At 39.8% G+C, this 7500-nt stretch overlaps 1 pseudogene; it reads left to right on the top strand.

Annotated features, from left to right (window-relative positions):
- The first annotated feature begins 6827 nt into the window (after window positions 1-6827).
- The window catches only part of LOC119575666, a 5535-nt pseudogene continuing 4862 nt past the window's right edge, over window positions 6828-7500 (top strand).

Raw genomic sequence — 7500 nt, 5'->3', positions numbered from 1 at the left:
GCGTGTGGGGTGGTGTGTTGTTTGTGTTTATTTGTATATATATATATATATATATATATATATATTATATATCTATAATGTATCTACTCTATATATATTCTGCTTTGTGTGTGTGTGTGCGTGTGTGTGTAAATATTCATACGCATACACACACACAAACATACACACACACACACACACACATATATGAGTGTGTATGTGTGTATGTGTGTGTGTGTGTGTGTTGTGTGTGTGTGTGTGGGTGTGGTGTGGGGGGTGTATGTGTGTATGGGCGTGTGTGTATGTGTGCGTGTGTGAGGTGTGCGTGTGGGTGCGCGAGTGTGTAACATATTCCACACACACACACACACACATACACACACACACATAGAAGTGTGTGTGTTGTGTGTTGTGTTTTTGTGTTGTGTGTGTGTGTGTGTTGTGTGTGTGTGTGTGTGTGTGTGTGTGTGTGTGTGTATGTGTTGTATGTGTGCGTGTCTGTATGTATGCGTGTGTGTATGTGTGCGTGTGTGTGTGTGCGTGTGTGTGCGCGAGTGTGTGTAAATATTCATACACACACACACACATATATATGCATCTGGAAGACAAAGAAGATAAAGAAAACATGTCCAACTAAGAAACACATTAAAATCGGAACGTTGAACGTAAGGAAAGTGAAGAGATGGTAAATTACTACTGTCTGTAAACGAAATGGATAGATACAACTTCAAATACTAGAATAGTAAACCATTGGAAAAGTAATGGAAGTTTTCAAAACTAAAGAAAACAGACAGTTCTTTTTTTCTGGAAATAGAAGAAATATAGGCACTGAGCAAATGCCTAACGGGTACAAAGCATTTTAAAAGTCAGAATACAAGCAAAACTCATAACATTAGTATTATACAATGCTACGCACCCAACCAACATTGCACGGATGAAGAAACTATTTTTTTTATAAACACTCTCCAAGAAACTTTAGACACAATCCTTACAGAGATGTTAAAAGTATCATGGGAGACCATCAACCCAAAGTAGGCAACAATGATCTAAAAATGACACCGGTGGAAAATCGGCCTCGTAATATAAATGAAAAAAGAGGTGAAGATTTTATTGATTCTGTCAGTACAAATAATCTAGTTATAGCCAACACAATTGTTCCAACACCACCCCTAAACACTTGTCACAACGTGGTTTTCACCAGACAAAAGACACGCACAAACAAATTGACAAACATTGTGCTTGAGCCAAAAAGAGAAAAGTTTGCATAAAAAATGCCAAGACAGACCTGGTGCCGGCTGCACAGTGTACCACCCAACTACTAACTACTCGACTTTCAAATTAAAGACTCGAAAAAGATGACCGTCCAACACCAACCTCTAAAGCTCGACTACAAAACTCTTATAACAATTACAGAATTACAGTTGTCAAACTAATTTGAAGTACCAATCATGTGAGATGAATAAACACCAATGAGTTGTGAGAAGAAAGGAAAATAAGTTTGCTGAGCGCTGCTTAAGGAAACTATCGCCAAAAAAGAAAAAGAACAATTCCCCTGGATATCTGAAAAAACACTAAGTGAAATTGAAACCAGAAGATGCCTAAAATCAAAGGATATCATAATCCAGTTGAAGAAGTAATTTACAAAAAAATATATATATAAAAAATTCAAAGATTATTGCCGGGAGGGGGCGAGATAAGGAAAAATATTTTAAATGAACATTGCCAGAGAATTGAAAACTGTTTCTATCAATAATACAAACAACTTTTTTAAGAACTCTACCAAGGAGTACGAAACATCACACGAAATTTAAACCTACAATGGACACTACAAAACTGAAGAATGACTGGTTTTAGGTGTGGAAAGAAGTCAAAGATAGAATGTAATCAATATTGTTTTCCACCTATACAAAAGAATAAGAATCTAACACAACGTTAATTAGACTCCATACAGCGAAGATGAACCACCGCCACTGCTAGACGAAAAGTTATAAAAGACAGAAAAAAAGAATTAAAAACAACAAACCCGGGAATAATGAAATAACAGCAGAACTAATCAAGAAAAGAATACTGGCGGAAAGTGTTGAATACTTCTTCTACAAACTTTGACAAACATATGGAATGAAAGAAGATGGCCCAGAAAGACTGGGTAAAAATCCAGTCTTTACTCCCATACCTAAAAGAAGGTGACGGCACTCCAATGGGCCAAAAAACAATAACAGGCACAATTGCAGGTGGTACAATCAATCAACGAGCAGCAAAATTTTGTTGAAAAATTATTGCTGAAAGAATGAAGTTTGAAGTAAGAGAAGAAATTGTGCAGACGAACAGCAGGTTTTCGCCCTGGAAAAAGTGGTACCAGAAACCAGATTCTAAATCTGAAAATTGATCATAGAGAAAAACGAGGAACATCAGAAAGAACCTATACCTATGTTTTCATCAATGACTGAAAGCTTTTGAATTGTTATCATGATATCCCTCTGGAATACCATGAACGATTGAAGTTTCCCAAACCACATCATCCAACTATAAAAGCCATGTATGACCACAACAGCAACTGTAAGAACCCTTATGGGTGACAATGGTTTCGGAGGTCAAACAGGAGTGCGATAAGGTTGCATTCTGTCCTCCTGCACCTACTTTAACATATATTCTGATCAATTTATTAGAGGTTGCTCTAGAGATTTTGAAGGAACTGTAGATGTTGGGGATACAAAATATCAAATCTAAGGTACGACGCCGATGATATAGTTTTAATTGCCAGCAGTATCACTGAACTACAACACTACTAGATATTAGAGAAGCAAGCGAAAAGGCTGGCTTGTTTTCTTAATGGCCAAGAAACTGAATGATCATGAAGTTCCAAGATTAACCGACAGTGAACAATGATGAACATGTTACAATTCATGGTGGTTGTGAAAATGTGAAGAGTTCACTTATCTTGAAGCTGTTTTAAACTACTACCTTATGATGATTCACCGGATATAAAAAGAAGAATTAACCATTGCCAAAACCACAATTGCTCTTCAATAACATCTGAAAGATCGAAGCATTACCTTACGGACAAAGCTGAGGTTTATTGAACTCATTAGTTTCCCAATTGCATCATATGGTTCTGAGTTTGTGGTCCTGAAAGAAGATAGCCAAGAAAGATCAATATTTTGAAAATGTGGTTTGTTACGACGAGTAACTACATATTAAAATGACAGAGAAGAAAACGAATGATGAAGTGCTGAGATAAATCATTGTAAAGACCGGCTGTTGGACATCTGACAAAAGAAAATTAAAGTTTATTGGTGCATGTATGAGAAGTAAAGTATTGAGAAAAACTGCTGACAGGGATGGTGATAGAAACAGAGGAAGAGGCAAACCGAAGACAAGACTGAGCGACAACATCAAAGATATTTGCGGGCTGTCTAGGGTACAAGTGGAAAGAAAAGCCTAAGAAAATCGAGTTGATGGCGAGGATGGTTTATTGATGATGATAGATATATGTGGTGTGTATATGATGATATATATATGTGTTGTGTAATAGATGATATATTATTGTGTGTGTATATGTTTCTTTAAAAACGAACTAAACGCCCTACCACCGCTGACCTTGCGCCCCAACCCTGTTGGCAGGATGTCCAGCACCTCATACACGAGGAGCAGTCATGTTGACGCTCTCTCGTGGCCCGTAAGTGAACATTTTTCATCGTGGCTTTGTTTCCTCCCTCCTTCCCCCTACCCTTTGCCCCCTTCACCTCTCCATCCCCCTCTCTATCCCTTCCCCTTCATCATCCTTTCCATCTACCCCTCACTCCATCCCCTTTTCCCTTCTCTTCCTCTCCATTTTCCCTTATTCCTTCCCTTCCCCTTTCTCGCCCCCCCCCCCCGTTCCCTTCCCCCTTCCTCTCAAAAAAAGAAGAAAAAAAAAGCCCTATCTCCTTCCCTCTCTCCTTTTTCCCCGCTCGCCCCATTGCCTTTAACGTTTTTAATAAAGGACAAGCTGCCGACGGGAAAAACAGACGTGATTTAGAAATATCGCCCCCAGTCACTTTTCTGTCTCAATTCGTTTTTACGCGTAGAAGCTCAACCAATAAACGGAAACAAAAAAAACATCATTATGCGGTAACCTTTATTGGAGTGGCTGACGAGGTTTGTGGAGAAGGTGGAGGTAGAAGCTCAGAAGGGGGAGAGAAAAGGGGAGCCGGAGTGTTTAATCGTTGTTTTGCAGGGTAAACGACGACTGTATATAACTCGGCCGTGCCCAGCTCTCGGCACGTCCATTCTCCTTCGGCCAGCAATTCGGCTCCTCTCTTAAGATTTTTATTCTTGGTCTGGCGGTTTTTGAGGCCCTTTGCCGGGCAAGAGGTTTGGTGACCTTGCGAAACTAAGGCTTTTTTGTGACTCCCCTCCCATTCCTCTTTCCAAACCTTGGCTGAGGCACGACCCCCGCATCTGCCAAAAGGATCCGGTCCTTGCTTCCACAAAGGTAATGCTAACGTTCGCTCAGTGTTGGGGACCTGGCGTGGGAACCTGGGTAAAAACTGTTAGTATGGTGGGTACATATGTATATGTAATATGTGTTAATGTTATGTATATGTATAAATCTACATATATATGTAATGTATGTATGGTATCCATGCATGCACTCAAACACTATAATTATATATATATATTATATATTATATATATATATATATATCTATATTATAATCCAATATATATCTATATATATATACTATATCTCTATCTCTATGTATATATACTCTCTAATATCTCTATTAATATATATATATATATATATTATATGTGTTGTTGTGTGTGAGTGTGTGTGTGTGTGTGTGTGATTGTGTGTGGGGTGTGGTTGTGGGTGGGTGTGGGTTTGTTATGGGTGGGTGTGGGTACATGTGTGTGGTACCATGTGTGTGTGTGTGGGGGGCGGGGGGTGAGGTGGTAGTGAGTTTTGTCTGTGCGTGTATTTATTTATATATATATATATACATTATATATATATATATATATATATATATATAATATATCATATATATATTATATATAATATATATATACATATATATATCCATATCATATTCATATATTATATATATATATATATATATATATTATAATATATATACATATTATGTTATTTGATATATTGGCAGGCAAGCCACAATGGCTTAAAACTAGATTATTGAAAATGAGACTATCTTTCGAAATCCGCCTGGATTCTAATCTTCAGGTCTGGGAAGATGGAATCCAGGTGTGTGTGTGTGGTGGTGATGTGTGTGTGTGTGTGTGTGTGTGGTGGTGTGTGTGTGTGTGTGGGTGTGTGTTTGTGTTTTTGTGTGTTTTTGTGTGTGTGTGTGTGTGTGTGTGTGTGTGTGTGTGTGTTGTGTAGACAGAGAAGAGAGAAGAAATGGGTGGTTTGAATGTGTATATATAGATGTAAGATATATGTAGATATACATATACATATGCATATACATCTACATAGGTGTATGTGTGCGTGTATTTATATTTATATGCATATGTGTTTGTGTGTGTGTGTGTGTGTGTTGTGTGTGTGTGTGTGTGGTGTGTGTGTGTGTGTGTGTGTTTGTGTGGTGTGTGTATGTGTGTGTGTGTGTCTGTGTGTGTGTTTTGTGTGTGTGTTGTGTGTGTTGTGTGTGTGTATGTGTGTATGTGTGGTGTGGTGTTAGAGAGAGAAGATGAGAAGAGAGAGAAATGTGTGTGTGAGTGTGTATATATGATTAGCATAGATCTGTGATATACATATACATATGCATATACACATACATAGTTTGTTGGTATGTGTATTTATATATATGCATTTTTGTGTGTGTACACACACACACATAGTCACAAATACACACACACACACAAACACACAAACACACACACACACACTATGCATATATATAAATAACTCCACATACACCTATGATAAGGTTTTGTATATGTATATTTTTGAATATAATAAATATATGAATATGTGTATGTATAGAGTAAGTTGTATATACCAAACACCACACATGCACACACACACACACACACACACACACACAACACTCACGCACGCACCCACGCACACACACATCACACACACCACAAACACGAACAAATATCAACATGTCAACATACACACATATTGGTACCTATCTGAATGTCTTCTTCAGATGCAGTTGAGCAGAGCAGCTGGTTCCGGGGGGTTACTCCTGCTCGGTGGCACTTCCATCCGTCCTGGCCCTGCAAGACGCTACCCTGCTGAACACTGCCATTGACGGCTGTGTCCCTTGGCACTGGCGCCCTTGCGACTCTCGGGCTACTTGGCGCTGTTGGCTTAGGTAATGGCAGTACTGGGCTTCCGTGTACGTTGTTTATGTTTCTGCCCTAGTAATAATCAATCACTATTGGCGCATTCCACAAATATTAAACGCACAATTTTAGTCGAAAAAGACCATAAGTCGTCCTGGGCGTGGTGTCGGGCGCAATGTAATTCAAGCCTTTTGCTAGATATTCCTTGAGCTTACTGTCCTTGTCAAGTGCTCTTTTCACGAAACCAAGCCCAACATTTCCTGGCTCGCTCCATCACTTCCCACCAAGTGCGTTCCAAGTCGCTCCTACGAGATTCAAGAGCGCCCTTTCCTCCCTGTCCCAGGCGTGGCATCAAAAAACACTCTACTAAGGCGGGCAAAGGCATGGGCCAGTGACCGAACCAACTACCACAGCCACCACCCACCACCACAACCGGAGGGGGATACGGAGGCGCTCATGATACCGGAGGAGCACGGAGACTCTCATACCCGAGGGTGCATACGGAGGCGCTCATACGAGGGTGCTACGGAGGCGCTCATAACCGGATGGGGCTACGGTGGGGCTACCCATCTCCCTCATACCCGCGCCGCTCACCTCCCGCCGCGCACGGCGGCGGCGGAATGCGTACATTTTGGTGAGTGTTCCGTGTCCGTTCTGGTGCGAAAGTTACGGTTTTTGTTTTATTTCATTTCTGCTGTTCATTTACCTTCTTATTTAATTTATTTTTCTATAAGGTCTCTTACTCTTTTCTTCTTGCTGTTTTTAACCGTTTCCCTTCAGTCACTTAGTGTAGTTTCTCCTTTGCTATACCACCCTATATCGTATGTTCCCTCCTGTTCTAATTAACAATATATATCTCTTTGCCTGTTTTATCTACTATCTATCACTGTGCCCATCTGTTTACCATCTATCTATCTATCCACTCTCTCTCTGTCCTATCAATTCTCTCTCTCTCTCTCTCCCCTCTCTCCCCTCCTCCTCTCTCTCTCATCTCTCTCTCTCTCTCTCTCTCTCTCTCTCTCTCTCTCGTCTCTCTCTCTCCCTCTCTCTCTCTCTCTCTCTCCTCTCTCGCATTTCTCTCTCTTCTTCTTCGTATATGATTTTCCAAATTAAATACAAATAGTTTGTCTTGTTTCCGAAATGGCAGGTGAATATTGTTGTCATTTTGATAATTGATATATGTATCTTTCCTAATATGATAACCAAATTATAGTTATA

Source organism: Penaeus monodon, chromosome 7, assembly GCF_015228065.2.
Source record: "Penaeus monodon isolate SGIC_2016 chromosome 7, NSTDA_Pmon_1, whole genome shotgun sequence".
Classification (NCBI taxonomy): Eukaryota; Metazoa; Arthropoda; class Malacostraca; order Decapoda; family Penaeidae; genus Penaeus; species Penaeus monodon.
The sequence above is the reverse complement of the archived record's forward strand: the minus strand, read 5'-3'. Positions and strand labels throughout refer to the sequence as shown.